General features: G+C 41.6%; 1 protein-coding gene across 1 annotated transcript in view; it reads right to left on the minus strand.

Annotated features, from left to right (window-relative positions):
- Positions 1-17,795, minus strand: part of GRIN3A (glutamate ionotropic receptor NMDA type subunit 3A) — a 230,729-nt gene that overhangs the window by 141,814 nt on the left and 71,120 nt on the right. The gene's annotated exons all lie outside the window — the stretch shown is intronic.

Raw genomic sequence — 17,795 nt, forward strand, 5'->3', positions numbered from 1 at the left:
TTAAGCAGTCAACTGCCAACAGAACGGCTGACACTGGGACCCACCAGCTGCTCTAAGGAGGAAAGATGCAGGGGGTTCTTTGAAGCATCTCCAAAGATTACAGCCTTGGGCACCTGTGGGGTAGTCCCATTCGCTCCTTCAGGACTGCTATGTTTCAGCATTGATTCCAAAGTCAAAGGTTGGGTTTCTATTTTTGAACCGTGTGAACCAGGTCACCAGTACTGTGTTTGATCTGTGCTGAATAGGAAAGTCCTTGGTAGGAAAATACTCAGTCATAACCTCTATATATTTTGAGTCTGGGAAGATAAAGCATTAAGAGGCAACCCAGAAGCTTCTGGCATCAGTATGACTTTAATTATAACCCAAACACACTGCTAATAAGTCAATCCCATCTCAGAGTGACTTCACAGGACAGAGAACTAACTGCTTCTTTGGTTTTCCAAGACTGAAAATCTTTATGAGACCAGGCAGCTTCATCTATCTCCCGAGGAGTGACTAGTGGGTTCAAACTCCCAACCTTTATGTTAGCAGCTCAATTCATAATGAACTAAGCTACCAGGGATGCTTCATCCTTCATTATAAACTCAAAATCAAACTCACTGCCATCGGGTCGATTCTGACTCATAGCGACCCTATAGGACAGAGTAGAACTGCCTCTTCAGTTTTTTAGGACTGTAAGTTTTTACTGTAGCCCCAAGTAGCCTCATCTTTGTCTTGTGGAGTGGGTGGTGGTTTTGAACTTTTAGCCTTGAGTTAGCAGCCCAACTTATAATCCACAATGCCCCCCCACCAGCTCTTATCCTTAATAATGGCCTGTATTAAACCAAGCTCAAGGCTTAGGCATCAGACTCACCTGCACTTGAATATTGGCCCACTCACCTTCTGGCACTGACATTGGACAACTGACTCTAATCTTTAGTTCTATTTTTACCCACAAGGTTTCAAACGACTGATAGTCATGATGACAGTGCAGGACCAGACAATGGTTCATTCTGCCTCATTCATAGGGAGGTCAGCAGGTGTCAGAGGCAAATCAACGGCAACTCACAGCCAGTAGCTCCTCTTCCTTCACCAGGAAGCTGGGGCAAATAATACTTCCTCCATTACAGGCTTTGTAAATAATGCATGTAAAACGTGTGACGCCCTCTGACAAGAGACAAACGTTCTGGCTATGAGGGCTATTATTTAGGGCCCTGCAAGTGTGCCTTGGTCACAGTGCCAAGAATTTATATAGCTCTTTTTCCGTTGGAGGAGCCAAGTACTGCATTATGATGCATCCATAACGGGTACTCAAGCCCATTTCAAAAGAAAAGGAACGAAATTGAAATGTCGAATGTAACATACCAGGGTTTTTGTTTTAGTAGAAATCAGAAGGTACACGCCTAAAGTCTCAGTAAAACATCCACTCATTGCCTGTCGCAAACATGACTCTGCAAATAAAAATAGTCAGAAGTTCCACTCTTGCTGAAGGGACATGGGAAAGAAACCAAAAGGTGTAAAGAATGCATGAATTCTCATTGGAGACTGAAATGCATTTTGAGTTTAAGATGCTACATCACCGGCTGCAGGGCATGATGGTAATTATTTATGAGAGCACACCCTCGGGGGCTTTTACCCTTAAAATGGATCCTGCTTTGCAATAAGTAATGGAGTCTTCATGACCTTAGATTTGAGCACAAGTCTGTTTGTTTAGAAAAGTAGGGATCCACGTCATTAAAACATATCAGTCCATTGATAATTACGAAGAGAAGGGTTAATGCAAGTATGTTTCCATTGAGAAACCTATGTTTAGATCCATGAGCACACACACGTGCACGCGTGCACCCCACTCGCTGACACAGCCTAGTGAATGAAGCGGTGAGTAGCAAATAGCTCGATTTCATTTGGTCGATTTAGGGATCAGGAAAGGAAAGCGAATGTTGAGAAAGAGGGGCCCTTCATTATTTTTTGAATCTGTGAGGCTTCATGATTACACATCTAACTGGCTTTCAGACATGACACACGCGCCTCATGAGAGTAGAATGGCGTCCTCGGGGTGCTGCCAGTTGCTGGTCCGTTGATTCTGGCAACCCTGCATGTTCAGGGTAGAAGGTTCCAAAGAAGATTGACCCTTTGAACCACCCCGTGGCTGCATTCTCGCTGTGTGTGGTATATAACATTCAAGATGGCCTTGACTGAGGACAATGCTTCATTCTCTGAAGACAGTTATTTGTCATGGAAAGGCATCCTGATTGGGAATCTGAATGCCTTCAATGTTCCTGACCAGTCAATCGAGTGCTTATCTCACCAGGCCATTTACACACACACACACACACACACACACACACACACACACAGCGTTAAAGTTTATTGTGCCAACTTGGCCAATAAACACACGTGTGGTTAATTGAAGTGCTGAGAGATAAATGGCTTGGTGAGCCTCGCCTTTCTAGTTCTCGGGTCTCTTGCTCTCTGATGGTCGGAACAGGGTGCAGTTGCCTTAGCCAGTTCCCTGCTTCAGCTGGCAAGGCTCGCTTCCTGTGAGACATCCCTGAGGAGAAGCCACATGGACCTACTCCAATGCAGCCTGGGTGCCGGAGCAGCCGAGTGGAGACCCCTGCCAGCGCCGAGATGTTTACACTTTCACTGACTCCGCTTTCCTCCTGCAGCCGGCATCATAGTGTGTGTTTTGCGAGACCAAGGAGGACTTTGTGGATTGGTGTTGGACATATGGGTTAATGGGCTAATGTTGGACTTATGGGCTTGGGCAGCACTGGGCTGGGATGTTTTCTTGATGTGTAACTACCCCTTATATAAAACTCTGTCGTATACATATGAATTTCTGTAGATTTGTATTTTTAAATACCCAGGCTCTCTCTCTCTCTCTCTTTCTCCGCCCCCCCCTCACACACACACAAAACACACATTGCATTCCAGAGAAGTCTCATTTGGTACAGCTTACTTGTATCAATCTTATTTTTAATCTTACCATGAGGGAACATTCAAGTCATCTGGCTAATGGTGTTTACTCTAATCTGCCTTATGATCACTCTTTGGCAGGACCATGGGCAGCCACGGTTACCTCCTCCCTCTACTGGAGAACAGAGCGAAGCGCCAAGACCCCACTCTTGCTTAGACAGAATTCCCCCAATGTTCCTTCTGCTCTCACTCTGGACTTGGGGAATTTTGAAAGAATCTTTTTGGTAAGATATATTGACACAAATCCTGGGCACTGCTCCTAGCACCAAAGTCACAGAGATGAAAGCCACACTTGTTCTCAGAGACTCCGGATCTAGGTAAGGGGAGGAAGAGACATGAACAAACAGACAATTCTAAATCAAGGTCATGGGAGCCATGCTACAGGTCAAGCCCGGAGCACTGGAAAGGGGAGCAGAGGCGTTTGCACAGGCTGCTATTGGGGCGCCAAGGAGGCTGCTTAGCAGAGGATGTTCCAAAGCTGAGTCTCGGTAGAGGAATTACAGTTTCCTGGGAACAAAAGCTGGGGAACAATGCTATCAACCTAGGGACATATGGGTGCAAAGGTCAGAGGCCAGAGAGGACAGCTGTCTGGAAGCTAACCCAGTAGTGAGGAAGAAGGCTGGCGATGAGTGTGGAGATGGGTTACGAAGATTTGGAGGCCAATATGAAAACACCAGAGAGCCAGGGGAAGAGATTTTGAGGAGGTACAAGGTGACTTGAGTTGATTCTAGGATTTCCCCGACATGCCAGCTAAAGAGGATGTGGTTTAGAAGGAGGAAGGCTAAACCTAGCCCCACAGATGAGAAATAATGCTTTGTTCTACGCCCCCCCCCCCAACTTTCTCTGTCTCTGCTTATTTCATAAGGGGGTAGCGGTAGAAATGAAGAGATGGCACCATCAAGAGAGATTTAATCTTCAAGAAGACAGAGAATCTGAAAGGCCCAAATGCACTAGCATGAAGAAAACATGGTTTTAGGGAAGGTTATAAAAATAAGACGTGGAGTTAATATTTGAATATAAACCTAGTGTAAGACTATCGAGCAAGTGACTTTAAGGAAGTAGAACGAAACATTTGTTTATTAGAAATTGAGCGCCTGGATCACAAAGAACAACAATACTCCCCCAAACCAATTGTCAATGTGTTGATTCCAACCCACAATGTAGCCCCATGTGGTTTCCATGATTGCTGTCTTTCAGAAGCGGACACCAGGCCTCTCCTCAGTGGCACCTTTGAGTGTCTATGAGCCACCACCTCCCCATGAATAGTCAAGTGCACAGCAGTTTGCTCCAGCAGAGACTCCACTAGTCCCAGCATCCTCTCTGCTGATGAGGCTACGGCTCTATCTGGATGTGAACTCTAAAGAGAGCTTCCAGATTCTAGGATGTTATACGGAAAGAAGGCGAAACTATCATCAAGAGGTAGCAAACACATCAATGAGATGGGCTCGCAGGGTTAAAACCAATTCAAAAAAATAATATAGTAGGAAAACCAGGTTTGAGTCAGACTACTGAAGCTTCACAGGTTTGTTTTATATGATGGGATTTTATTTCCTAGAGGAATCGCAGCTATGAAGATTTCTGAGCAGAGGAATGACATAACCAGAAGTCTTCATTAATAAAATTGATTTGGAAACAAATAAAGTGTGGATATAGGCAGGAGGAGAAGGTGGCCAGGAGATCACCTGTTATGACTGCTGACTGCCAGGAGTCTGCATCTCTTTCACTTTTTGAGGGACAACCTGCTTTCCCATAGGGCTCTGCAGGGTGAATGCTTTTTGTTGTTGTTAATTAGCAAACCTCCCAAGTTACCACTCTGTTCAAAAGGATGAGGCACTCTAGTTCATTTGCATTGAAGTAACTTATTACTTCAGTAAAAGCTACCAATTATGCCGCTAATTTGGAAGATGTGTTGATGTGTGGAGGAGCGGAGATGAAATTCACACTGTGTAAATTATGTAAGGATGCCTTTGAAACAGTTCAATGTATAAACAAGATCAATGTTGGCTATATCTAAGATACATTTTAGGATCCATATTTGCCCACAAAATCTTGGTATGTAGTTAAAGGATTTTCTTATTTATTAAGAGAAATGAATGAAGACATTAACAAAAAACATCATCCATCCTATCATTTATTTCTCTAACATTATTGCATGTTGGATACTGGACTAGGTGCTGATCAGTGTACAAAACAAACAAAAATCTTGGCAGCTTATACTCTATTGAAGGAGACAGAATAAATGTGATAAATATTTAATGTGTATGGGATATTTGACAGAGATAAGTGTAAAGAAAGATACAAAAAGCAAAGTGAAGGGCTAAAAGTGTCAGGCTTGTGGTCATCAGGTGAAATTTTTTCTCAGAGGGGCCAAAAGGCCTCTCTGAAAAGGTCCTATTAGAATAAGGGGCAGGAGAAAGGGAAGGAACCGGCCACGAGGATATTGTGGGAACGAGCAGCCCATGCGCAAGGAACAGTTACTGCAATATCCTTGGTTGGCTCTGGTATGTTTGAGGGACACCCCGGGGGGTGAGAGGAAGGAGAGTTGAGAACATAGGATTTTGTAGGTCACCACAAGGACTTTGCTTTCCCTCTGTGGTAGAACATCACTGGGAGCAGAGAAGTGTCATGGCATTCTTACGTCTCACTTACCATCTGTCTATCTGTTGTTCTTTGTATTGTGCCATGATGCTCTAACCTAAGCCACTGCTATTTTAAATGTCAGCAGGGTCGCCCAGGGTGGATGGTTTTCAGCGTGGTGGCAGGCAGGGAGTTGGGGGCACAGAGGATTAGCCATGACTCAAAAACTAAGGCAGACTCATGACAGAAAGAACTATTGAACGGCGTCCTAAAACTTGTCATTGGTAATCCTGTGGATCTCAACAAAAAATTGTCTGAGCTATGAAAAATAAACCCTCTAGGCCAGCGATTCGATTCTCAACCTGTGTGTCATGACCCTTTCATAGGGGTTGCCTGATTCATAACAGTAGCAAAATTACAGTTATGAAGTAGCAGTGAAGATAATTTTATGGTTGGGGGGGGGTCACTACAACATGAGGAACTGTGTTAAAGGGTCGTGGCATTAGGAAGTTTGAGAACCACTGCTCTAGGCTATAAGAATACACTCGTGAAGATGGCATTGGAACAAGCAATCCTTTATTCTGCTATGGGGTTTTCAGGAGCGAGAGAGATTAGGCAGCAGCTAACATTTGAACACTGCTGGGCTGAGAAGAGGAGCTCTGGTGGCATGGTAGGTATACATTGGGTTACCATCTTCAAGGTCAGCAGTTAGAAACCATCAGCGGCTCTGCAGGAGAAAGATGAGGCTTTCTACTACTCAAAGAATTACAGTCTTGACATTGGGCCTCTACTCAAGTATTCCCTGAATGCAAGAACACTTTGTTCTAATAACCTAGCATTCTGTGATGGTCACCTTCCCGACATGATTGCGGAAGACAAAATGGGTGCATAAGCAAATGTGGTGAAGAAAGCTGATGGTGCCCAGCTATCCAAAGACACAGCATTTGGGTCTTAAAGGCTTGAAGATAAACAAGTGGCCATCTAGCTGAGCAGCAACAAAGTCCACATGGAAGAAACACACCAGCTTGTGTGATCATGTTGTGCCAATGGGATCAGGTATCAGGCATCAAAGACCCAGAACAAAAATCATATCAATGTGAATGAGGAAGAGGGTAGAGTAGAGACCCAAAGCCCATCAAAGCCAATTGAACATCCCCTTGCAGAAGGGTCACAAGGAAGAGATGAGCCAGTCAGGGTGCAGTATAACACTAATGAAACATACAACTTCCCTCTAGTTCTTTAATGTCCCCCCCCCCCACTCCACTATCACGATCCCAATTCTACCTTACAAATTCAGCTAGACCAGAGCATGTACACTGGTACAGATAGGAACTAGAAACACAGGGAATACAGGACAGATAAACCCCTCAGGACCAATAATGAGAGTAGAGATACCGGGAGGGGAAGGGGAAGGCAGTGGGGGGAAGGCAGTGGGGGAGCAAAGGGGAACCGATCACAAGGATCTACATATAACCCCAACCTAGGGGGACAGACGACAGAAAAGTGGGTGAAGGGAGACAGCGGTAGTTGTAAGACATGAAAAAAATATATAAATTATCAAGGGTTCAAGAGGGGAAAGGGTGGAGCAGGGGGAAATGAGCTGATAACAAGGACTCAAGTAAAAAGAAAATATTTTTTTAAATGATGGCAACATATGTACAAATGTATCTATGGATTGTGATAAGAGCTGCACAAGACCTCAATAAAATGATTTAAAAAAGAATTTTAGTCTCAAAAATGCACATGGGCAGTTCTACTGTGCGCTACAGGATCACTGTGAGCCAGAATTGACTTGATGGCCGTAAGGTTGGTGACTTTGCTGTTGAGAATTTAGCAAAGTGAGAGCAGGACAGAGACCAGTGAGAAGGCAATTTCAAGCACCTGGGTGAGTGCTGATCGTGGGTGAGCACCAATAATGTGTGAGCACTGATAAGGTGGAAGCAGTGGAGAAGGCGAAACGTATGTTGGGTTCTAAATATATTTTAAATCTGGAACTAATAGGATTTCTGATGTCTCAGATACGATTGCTGAGAAAAGGAGAGCCAAGGATACTACCACGCTATTTATTTGCCGGAGACATTGAAAAGATGAAAAGTTGTCACCGCTGGAGAGAAAGAAGGTTGGGATAATTATGTTGGGGATGGGGGAGAAATATCCAGAATTCAGTGTTGCTAAGGTTATGCTTGAAATAAGTTATAGTCATTTAAATGGAGATGGCAAATAGGCATTTGAATCTCTGATATTCAGGAATGAGACTGGACAGGATACATCAATCTGGACATCACCAGCCTAAAAATGGCATAAGTAGACCAACTGAAGTCACAACGGGACAATTTTAGATAAGAAGAGGTCTCAAGATTAGGCCCTGGGGCCATCCAACTTTTAGAGGGAACCCAGGTGGAAAGAAGTAGCAGAAACTGAGACGTAACTAGTGAGGCGCGAGAGAAGGCGACTGTGCTGCATTCTGGAAGCCAGGTCTAAAAGGTGCTTCAGGAGGGGCAGTGACCAACTGTGTCAAGTGCTTCTAAGAGACCAAATAAAATGACAATTGAGAAGCAGTCATTGGCCTTGAAAATGTGTAGGTCACTGGTGATTTCCAAAGAGTAATTTCTATAAAGTGTTGGAGCCTAGTGTCTATTGGAGCAGATTCAAGGGAGAATGGGTAGGGATAAATGAGAGATGATTCTTTAGAAATTTATGCTATAAAGAGAAGACATAATAAATAATGGTTAGAGGAGTGAATCAACTAAGCCTACATACCCTCCTGTGGACTGAACTCCGTCCTCCAACATACATTGTAAATCTTAACCTCTATGCCTAAGTCCTCACAACTGGACCAAAAAACATCATGATAAACAGAGAAAAGATTTAATTTAACAAACATTTCATGTGACTTGGATCCACTCCTGGAAGCAGCAGTAAAAAAAAAAAAATCAAACAGTGCGCTGAAAATCTGCAACAAACCTCTGGAAAGTTAAAGTGCATAGGTATCACTTTGAGGACTAAGGCGCCCCTGATGGAAGCCACTGTATTTTCAATCACCTAATATACATTTGAAAGCTGGACAATAAATAATAACGACCAGAGAACAATGTTTGCCCGTGAATTATGGCATTGGCGAAGCATACTGGAAGCACTCCGGACTGCCAGAAAAACAAACAAATCTGTCTTGGAAGAAATACAGCCAGAATGTCCCTTAGAAGCAAGAGTGGTGAACGTTGTATTAGGGACACTGGCCATGTTATTGGGAGGGGCTAGTCCCTGGAAAAGATCTCATGCTCGCTAAAGCAGAGCGCAAGCAAGCAAGAAGTCCTTCAACCAGACGGACTTACAGAGTGCCTGCCTTTGTGATCTGAAGCTTAACCACTGCGAGGGTGATGCAGGATTGGACAGTGTTCTGCTCCGTTATACACAGGGTCGCTAGGAGTTGGAACTGGCTTGGCCGGTGCTAGCAACCGCCACATGCCGCGATTATAGCATCATTCGAGAATGTATTTTTTTTGCCACATTAATAAGACAGAATTTGTGTAGAATGTCTCTTGAATTAATCTGTTTTGAGACATAAAAATTACTGAACAGGAGTTAGCAGATCCACAGGAAAGATGTAATTTCCTACTCCAGTACAGAGTTATAGTCTTGGAAACTCACAAAGGCAATTCTACCCTGTCCTATATCACCCCTTTGAGTCAGAGTTGAGTCGATAGTGGCTAGTGGAGCTGAGAGAGCAAGCCAAGATAGGGCAAGACAGATGCTAAGTCATATAAAGATCACTCAGAAGCAGAAGCTCAGAAGAAACAACAGGGAGAACACAGAGAAACCTTTGCCCTACAGCCAGCATCGTGGATTCAGATGACTAACCTCTTAAACGGTGGGAAAATAAAATTCTGCATGTTAAAGTCTACACTTTGTGGTATTTCTGTTATAGAAGTACTAGAAAAGTTAACAGGGCAGTTGGCACCAAGAAGTGCTGCTTTAGCAGATACCTTAAATGTGCAGTGATTTTGGAATTGGGTAATGGCTAGCGGCTGGAAGACATTTAAGGTGATTAATAGTAAAAGCCTAGAGTGCTCTGAAGAGACTGCTGGTAGAAATATGTATGTCAGAGGCAATTCTGGCAAGCCCTGAGAAGGAGCCAGGTGAGCAATAGAGAAAGCCTCTATAATCTGTCAGTGTACATGACACCGAATACATAGAAACATTGCTAGAAATATGGAAACGTGTTTTTGGTGAGGCTTTAAAGAAAATGCTTAACATGCGATTGGAACATAGAGGATGGGTGACATTCTGATTCAGTGCAAAAACTTGTTCGAATGATTTTCAAGTGTTTGGTGTAAGGTCAAATTTATAAGTGACGAACCTGGATACTTGCAGTGGTGGGACTCAAAACCTTTAGCAAACTGGTTCACTATCCTCATGACCTTATTAAGTATGAAAAAACAATCTATTGAAAGGTCGTTTATGATTCCAACATGTTCTCAGCACACCACTGTCAGGAAAATGAAAGTTAAGGAAGAGTAAGGAATGTAAATTTGTAACTTCCTCAATGGGCAGCGGCCACCTTAGAAAAAGCCCTGGCTACAAGTGCTAGGTTAACCACTGGTTTGCTGGACTCAACAAAAAATTAGGAATGGGGTCTGCTGAACTGGTGTGAACCGGCTGTAGCCCACTACTGGACACTGGTTGTGAAAATTTCTATACAAGGTCTTCAAGAGGCCACATGATTTTTATTATTTTTTTGTCCTTGCTAATTATAGTAAAATGTGAGCCCAAAGAAACTGAAAAATGAAAACAACATTTAAGAACTGGAAAATTCTTTAATACAAACTAAGAACATGTATCCTAGAAGTTTCATCAAAGGCATGGAAGTTCAATCTTTTGTTAAAAGAGCTTAAGCCTGTGACTGATGGATCTAACCAACCAGCACAGCGGAAACCCCATCATCATAGACTAAAGGGGCAGAGAAAGAAGGGGAGAAAGCGGTCTGATTTTTGGAATTATACAGGCAGGCAACGTGCCAAAAGAGGTATGTCTGTTTTCATCCTAGGAAAGAGAGGGACCATCCCCGGAGCAGTCCAACTATGAAAAGAATTGTTGGAAGAAACATGGGAAGGAGGCTCTGACTGGTCAAAAGGTGGGATCAGAGTTACTTGGATCTCAAAGGATGAAGCCACGGCGGGGATTAAGGGGAGGGCAAGAGACTGTCATTTCCAAGAAGCGGACACATGAGTCAGTCCTGCTAGGGTTAATGGGGTGGGGTCACCACTCAGATACAATAAGAGGGGCTGCTAAGGAAAGATAGTTGCCAGGTGAAAAAGAAGCCCAGGGCATTAGGACCTCCACCCGGAATCCAGGAAGTTCGGCCAACACCAGAGGTTGGAGGTTGGGGTTATGTCCAGACTATTTCAGAGAACAGAGGATTGTTTTTAAGCCGTGAGACACTTGCTTGGTGCCTGCTACCCCTTCTTTTCCACTAATGTCTCCCGTTTGTAATGGAATACCAATGAGAATGCCTATTCTGCCAGTGAATTTTGGGAGCAGGTAGCTTGTACTCTAAATTATATAGTTTCAAGAATGAAGAGGAATTTTGCCCCAGGATGAGCTATGCCTGAAATCTCACCCATATTTTATTTAGAGGTTCCAGATGAGACTTTGTACTTGGAGTTGATCTAAAACATTTGAAACCATGGAATGATGGTGCTTTGAATATAGAAAGGATATGAATTTTTGGAGGCCGAAAGGGTGGCATGCTATGGATTGAATTATGTTCCTTCAAATTATGCACTGTAAAGCTTATGCAACTTTGATGCTTGATGGGAATGGGTTGTCTCTGTTCTCCTAATGAGATATGATCAGTCTAGGGTATATCTTGAGTCAGAGCCTTTTGAGATAAGTTAAAAGAGATATTGATTTTTTTATATTGAGATATTTAAATAAAATTAAATACAAGCTTGAAAGTGGAGCTGGGGAAAAATGTCAAGCCACATGAAGATTGCCCAGTAGAGGCTTCGAAGGCGGGCATCAGAGAGACCAGAGAGAAAGCCTTCTCCATAAGGCAGCACCTTGAATTTACATGTCTGACTTCCAGCACTGTGAGGAAACAAACTGCTGTTTGCTAAAGTCACACATGTAAATAACAACACGATAAACACGATACATGTGTTATATACATTTATGTGTGTATGTGCGTGATGGAAGAAATAATCACAGGACTTTACGCTAATGGGAATGATCTGGTAATGACAGAGAAATTGATGATGCAGGAGAGGTCATGGAGAACTCTGGGGTGATGCCCTTAAGAGAGTGCGCGAGGTTGTGAGCTAAGGTGCAAGGGGAGGGTCAGGCTTTGCTATGAGACTAGTGTGACAGAATGAGGATCCCAGAGGTAGAGGAAGGCGGGTAGAGCTGATCAAGGGAGTCGGTGGAAGTACTCTTCAAAATTGCCTCAAAATGTTTAGGGCATTTCAGAAGTAAACTATAGCTCTCCTTGTACTTTCCTTCTCGAATTCATGTGAGAGGTTTCGCTATTAAAAAATGAAATAGAAACTATTATGTAAAGTAAAAAATTAAACAAGTTATTTTCATTTAAAGCGAGGGACTTCTATAAAAATGTGTTAGATGAATTTTAGTAGAAATGTTCAATTTTTTCTCCTACTTAAATTTGTCTGGGTAAACTGAATTTTCTGTAAAATTCTTTGGATTGATATTTATATCTATATCTAAAATTATAATTATTTAATCACCTTTTCAATCTCTTCTACTTATCTTTCCACTTCTTTGGGTCAATATTGGAGAAAGTTTTTGGTTTTGTCTCCCCCAGGAATAGCTTCAAGTGCCAATTTAAGGGTCTCTTCAATTAATTTAACTTTATATGATATGAATTCCTTCTTTTGAGCCTCTCCTAATTCACTTCCTACATTTTATTTACTTGTTTTATAGAAAAGATGTTTTTCTCCATAGCTCCTTCTTTAGTAATAAAGACATTTAAAGTTATGAGTGAACACAACAGATACACTTTTTTCATATCAAAATTTCTCCTTTGCTCCATTTTTTTATCTTGGAGCTGTTTATAATTTCTACGTAATTAAGATTTATCATCTTTTTCATGATCTATTTTAAAATGCATTAGGATCTAATTAGAGGAAGTAGTCCATGAATTTTTTTCATTTAAATATGTGCTGCGATTTCCTTTGTGACCAGGCCCATAATTACTTTTTGTAGACGTTCAATGGACAAGCGAAAAGAATTAATTTTAGTTGTACTTGTTAAATGAAACTTTTTGATGATTTTGCTCATGCTTTTAATTTTTCTAGAGTTTTCTGTGTGCATGGAGATCTAACAAGTGGCCTATAGAAACCTCTCACTCTGTGTTTATGTTCATTGATGTTTACACTAGGTTCTTCTGTGTATGTATGTATATGTATATATATATATATCTTAGCTGCCATATTGTTTGGTGCACACATTTTTAATTTATACAGTCTATCAAGTTAAGAGAAGATTGGTCTGCTCCTTTTTAGATGTGCTTCAATGTAAATAGATGTAGCCTTTTAATTGTTTTTATTTTTAAAGGTGAAGTTGTGAAACTTGTGGCCTACTGTAGTTCAACAATTGTGTTAAATCATCTATGACAAGATCTTGAATAATCATTTAACACAGTATTCAAAAGTTAAGTGATTGCGTAATCAGAGCTTCCTGAACGAAAAATTGATGAAAACTCTGGTGGCAACGAACCTATATTCTGGAATCCAGCCACTGGATGAAATCGAGTAGCGGCTGCCTTTTTGGATGAGGCGCAACATCGGGTCCCTAGCTCCACACAACCTGCTCTCTTGCCTTGAGCCTGGTACCATGCCACTCATTATTATTTATTAGAAGTCTGGCATTTTTATTATGACTTCTATTTTAGGTGGTTATGTTATTTAAATTAATCGTGATGATATAGGTGTAACATTATTGACAATATTTATATTTGTCAATGGTAACAAAAATGATTTTTTACAGAGCTAATCTTCAATTATGAAATAAATATTATTGGCTATAGACTGTATCAAGTAACTTGATACAGTAACATCTTTTTTTTCTCCCCACCAGAAAGGCTATGTATATCATGGGAAAGAGGCTGCAAACCACAAGGTAACTGGTTAAAATACACTAACCAATCTATAGGGGAAAGATGATGCTTTCTATTGCTGTCAAGATGTATAGCCTTGGCACTAACCCACCCAAGGGGAGGGTATTGTTTCTATCTCCACAGAAGAGGGAGCGAGAGACCAAGCTTCAACCTGATGCGCCAAGGCATGAATACAACATACCAGCATGTACCAGGGAACCAATAGAGAGGTCTGGCGGGCCGGCCCCAATCCCAACTATGTGGATCTCCCTACCACCTGCTCCAAAGAATGCACCTCAGAGGACAGGACTGAAGCTACAGCTTGGGGAGAGGGGCACATCTGATTAGAGCACACAGGAGAAACAAAGAGGGGTGGAGAGGAAGGGGAACCCATCCTGGTCCACCACGTCCTGAGGATGATATTCCTTCTCAGAGCTGGCAATGCAGAGAGAGGGCCATAGGGCCGGCCCCACTATGAGACATGGCATCCCTCACTGAACCATAGTGCTATGGGGGACAACACTGGAGACACAGTGTGGGAATTGTGCCCAATCTAAACCCATCACACTAGGGCAAAATACTAAGGGCATAGAACAGAGCAGCAAGGGGAACAGAGTGATGAAATCTCTGGGGAATACCAAAAATAGATTTTGGAGACAGAGTGAGACAACTCATCAGACTTGACTAGAAAACTCGTAAAGGCCAACAAAGAGATTTTGAACTATTTATAGGCTTTTCCATTTTTGTCAGTGACTTTCTTTTCGTTGTTATTTTGATTTGGGTTTTTGTTGTTGTTATTGTTTTGACTTCCTTTGTGGTTTAGTTTGTTTTTTTGTGCTTATTAATGTCCCTGCAGGTCTATCTAGATAAGATAGGCAGGATAAACAATTCAGATATGAAAGGTATGGGACAGAAGGTTCTGAGGGGTTATGGGGAAAGGGGAGGTGGGAGAAAGGAAGGGTGGGGTGAGGGGTAGAACCAACTCAGGGACAAGGGAACAACAAGTGAACTAAAATCAATGGAGAGAAGCGCGTAGGATGCCTAGTGGAGCTTAATCATGGACAATGTAGCAGCAAGGAATTACTAAACCCAAATGAAGGCTGAACATGATGGTGGAACAAGAGGAACATAAAAGGAAATAGAGAAAAGACCCAGGAGGCAAAGGACATTTACAGAGGTCTAAATATAAGCATGTACATATTTAAATATATTTATATATAATGAGAAGGGAATAGATCTATGTACTTATATATACATGTTAAGAATTAAGGTTGCAGATGGACATTGGGCCTTGACTCAAGTGCTCCCTGAACATAAGAACACTTTGTTCTAATAATCTGGCATTCCATGATGCTCACATCCCCGACATGAGTGCTGAAGACAAAATGAGTGCATAAGCAAATGTGGTGAAGAAAGCTGGTGGTGCCTAGCTATTACAAGATATAGCATCTGGGGTCTTAAAGATAAACAAGTGGCCATCTAGCTGAGAAGCAACAAAATCCATATGGAAGAAGCACACTAGCTTGTATGATTATGAGGTGTGGATGGGTCAGGTATCAGGCATCTAAGACCCAGAACAAAATCATATCCAATGTGAATGGTGCAGGGGGGTGGTGCATGGAGTGGAGACCGAAAGCCCATCTGTAGACAATTGGAGAGCCCCTCACAGAAGGGTCACAAGGAAGAGATGAGCCAGTCAGGGTGCAGTGTAGCACTGATGAAACACACAACTTTCCTCTAGTTCCTTAATGCTTCCTTCCACCCAATATCATGACCTCAATTCTCCGTTACAAATCGGATTAGAACTAAACATGCACACTGCTACAGAGAAGAGCTTGCAACACAGGGAATCCAGGAGAGATAAACCCCTTAGAGCCAACAATGAGAGTAGAGATACCGGGAGGATAAGGGGAAGGGGGGGTTAGGGGGGATCGATCACATGTAACCCCCTCCCAGGGGGAAGAACAACAGAAAAGTAAGTGAAGGGTGACAGAGGATGATTTAAGATATGAAAATAATAGTTTATTACTTATCAAAGTTTCATGAGGGAGGGTAGGCAGGGGAGGAAGGGAGAAAAATGAGGAGCTGATATCAATGGCTCAAGAAGAAAGAAAATGCTTTGAAAATGATGATGGCAGCATACGTGCAAATGTGCTTGACACACTGGATGAATGTATGGATGTGATAAGAGATGTAAGAGTATTAAACAAAAAGATTTACAGACTTGGAAACCCACAGGAGCAGTTCTACTAGGTCCTAACGCGTCACAAGGAGTCAGAATTGACTCAATGGCAGTGAGACGTTGTGTGAGCTTTAGTAGAAAGCTACCTACTTTGCTGCCATTTCTGATAAATCACTATATTTATGTGTATCATTTTCTTATAATTGAAAAATCCATTTTATGTTATGTTCACTTTCTTATTTGTAACTTAGCCTTTGGTCTTCATGAGATTAAAAAGGAGATTTGTCTGTTTTAGTTATTTATTATTTTTTTTCAAAAACAAGCAGCCCTTGGATGCACTCATTCTGATGCTTTGGTGTTTTACTTTCTATTTTAATTAAGAAATTTATTTTTTGCCTATTCCTCATGATTATCATTTTAAGCAATTGGTTTATTTTCTCTTTTAAGAATTTAGTCACTGTCATCTATTAATTTGGCTATGAAAGTGCTTAGATCACGTGTAAATGATTTTAATACAACATGTTCAAGGTACCAAGTACAACATAGGGTGTTTGCTGTGATTGCTTTCTCTGTAGCTAATATTTGTGTTCTTTTATTCTGACCTCACTCCAAGCTCATTTCAGAGTTTGCTTTCTTATCATTAGTGATTTGAGCTACCGCAACATACAAATGGGCTGTTACATTGAAAGCCTGTTTTGTGTACTAGAATACTGTCATTTTGGGTAAATATTATATGAACTAATTGAACAGAACACTAATTATCTGTAGAATGTTAATGGCAATGTCTATCTTAATTTCTCTGATTAATTACATTGTTCATGTGCAGCTTTATTTTTCATTAACTTGCTCTAAAATTTACTAAAGTTAAATGAAAATCTACTGCAAATAATGTCATTTACATAAAACATTTAAGACCTCTTGCTTCCTGATTATATTATTCAGTGTATTGTTTTACCCACATTGTGTTTATGACAAACCTGTATGTTTTCCTAGTTATTCAATAATTTCACTGTTCTCAACTTTCATTTGAAACCTATTCATCTGACACTAACTGAAAAAATCAGAGGTTCAAAACCACCAATAGCAATGTGTCAGAAGAATGGGGTAGCTTCCTTCTGTAAAGATTTACAGCTTTGGTAACCCATGGGGCAGCCGTGGTGGTGTCAAATTGGGCGGGTGTTACAAACTGGGTGGCTACCTGCAAAGTCAGCAGTTCAAAACCACCAGCTTCTCCGAGGGAGAAATGTGAGGGTCTCACTCCCGTAAGTAGTTACAGTTTCAGAACCCCCCAGGGACACTTCTGCTGTCCTCTAGGGTCACTATGAGTCAGAATTGACTTCATGGCAGTGAGTTTGGGTTTTTGAGTTAGAATCAATGCAGGAGAAGTGGGTTTGTGTTGTTTAACTGCTTCCACATACCCACATGTCTTTTTCTCGTCTCTTGTTTATAGGCTATTTGTGAGTTTCTTTTTAGTTGGTCTTTTTGCTACTTATCCACTCATCTCTTTGAATCTCTTACATTTCTCATTTAAAAAGTGTTTCAAACTGGCCAATTGTCTCTGCTTTCCCCACTACACAGTTGCTTTCCTTTAATTATGTTGGTAGGTGAGAACATCTACTTGGTTTAATATGTATATTTTCTCCTTGAAAACTTTCTTTGTGTTGTTAAATGACTAAATAAATCTATATGTTATATCTTACCTATTTCTTATGTCTCAAAAATGAGCTGAATATCTATTCTCACGATCATCTGAAGATATTTACAATTTCCCCTTAGGAATGAGAAATTAATTAATCAGTCATAAATCTCGATAGAAATTTATTTGTGATTTTGCCTATGCTTGATTAGCAGTCTTGCTCAGAACAGTCTCCAGAAGGCCCTCAGCTCTTCACAACGAACCACAAGCTAACTGCCTTCCATGAGCCCCTCAGACTCCCAAGGACCCTCTGATCGAGCACCCATGTCCCC

This window comes from Tenrec ecaudatus, chromosome 10, assembly GCF_050624435.1.
Source record: "Tenrec ecaudatus isolate mTenEca1 chromosome 10, mTenEca1.hap1, whole genome shotgun sequence".
Classification (NCBI taxonomy): Eukaryota; Metazoa; Chordata; class Mammalia; order Afrosoricida; family Tenrecidae; genus Tenrec; species Tenrec ecaudatus.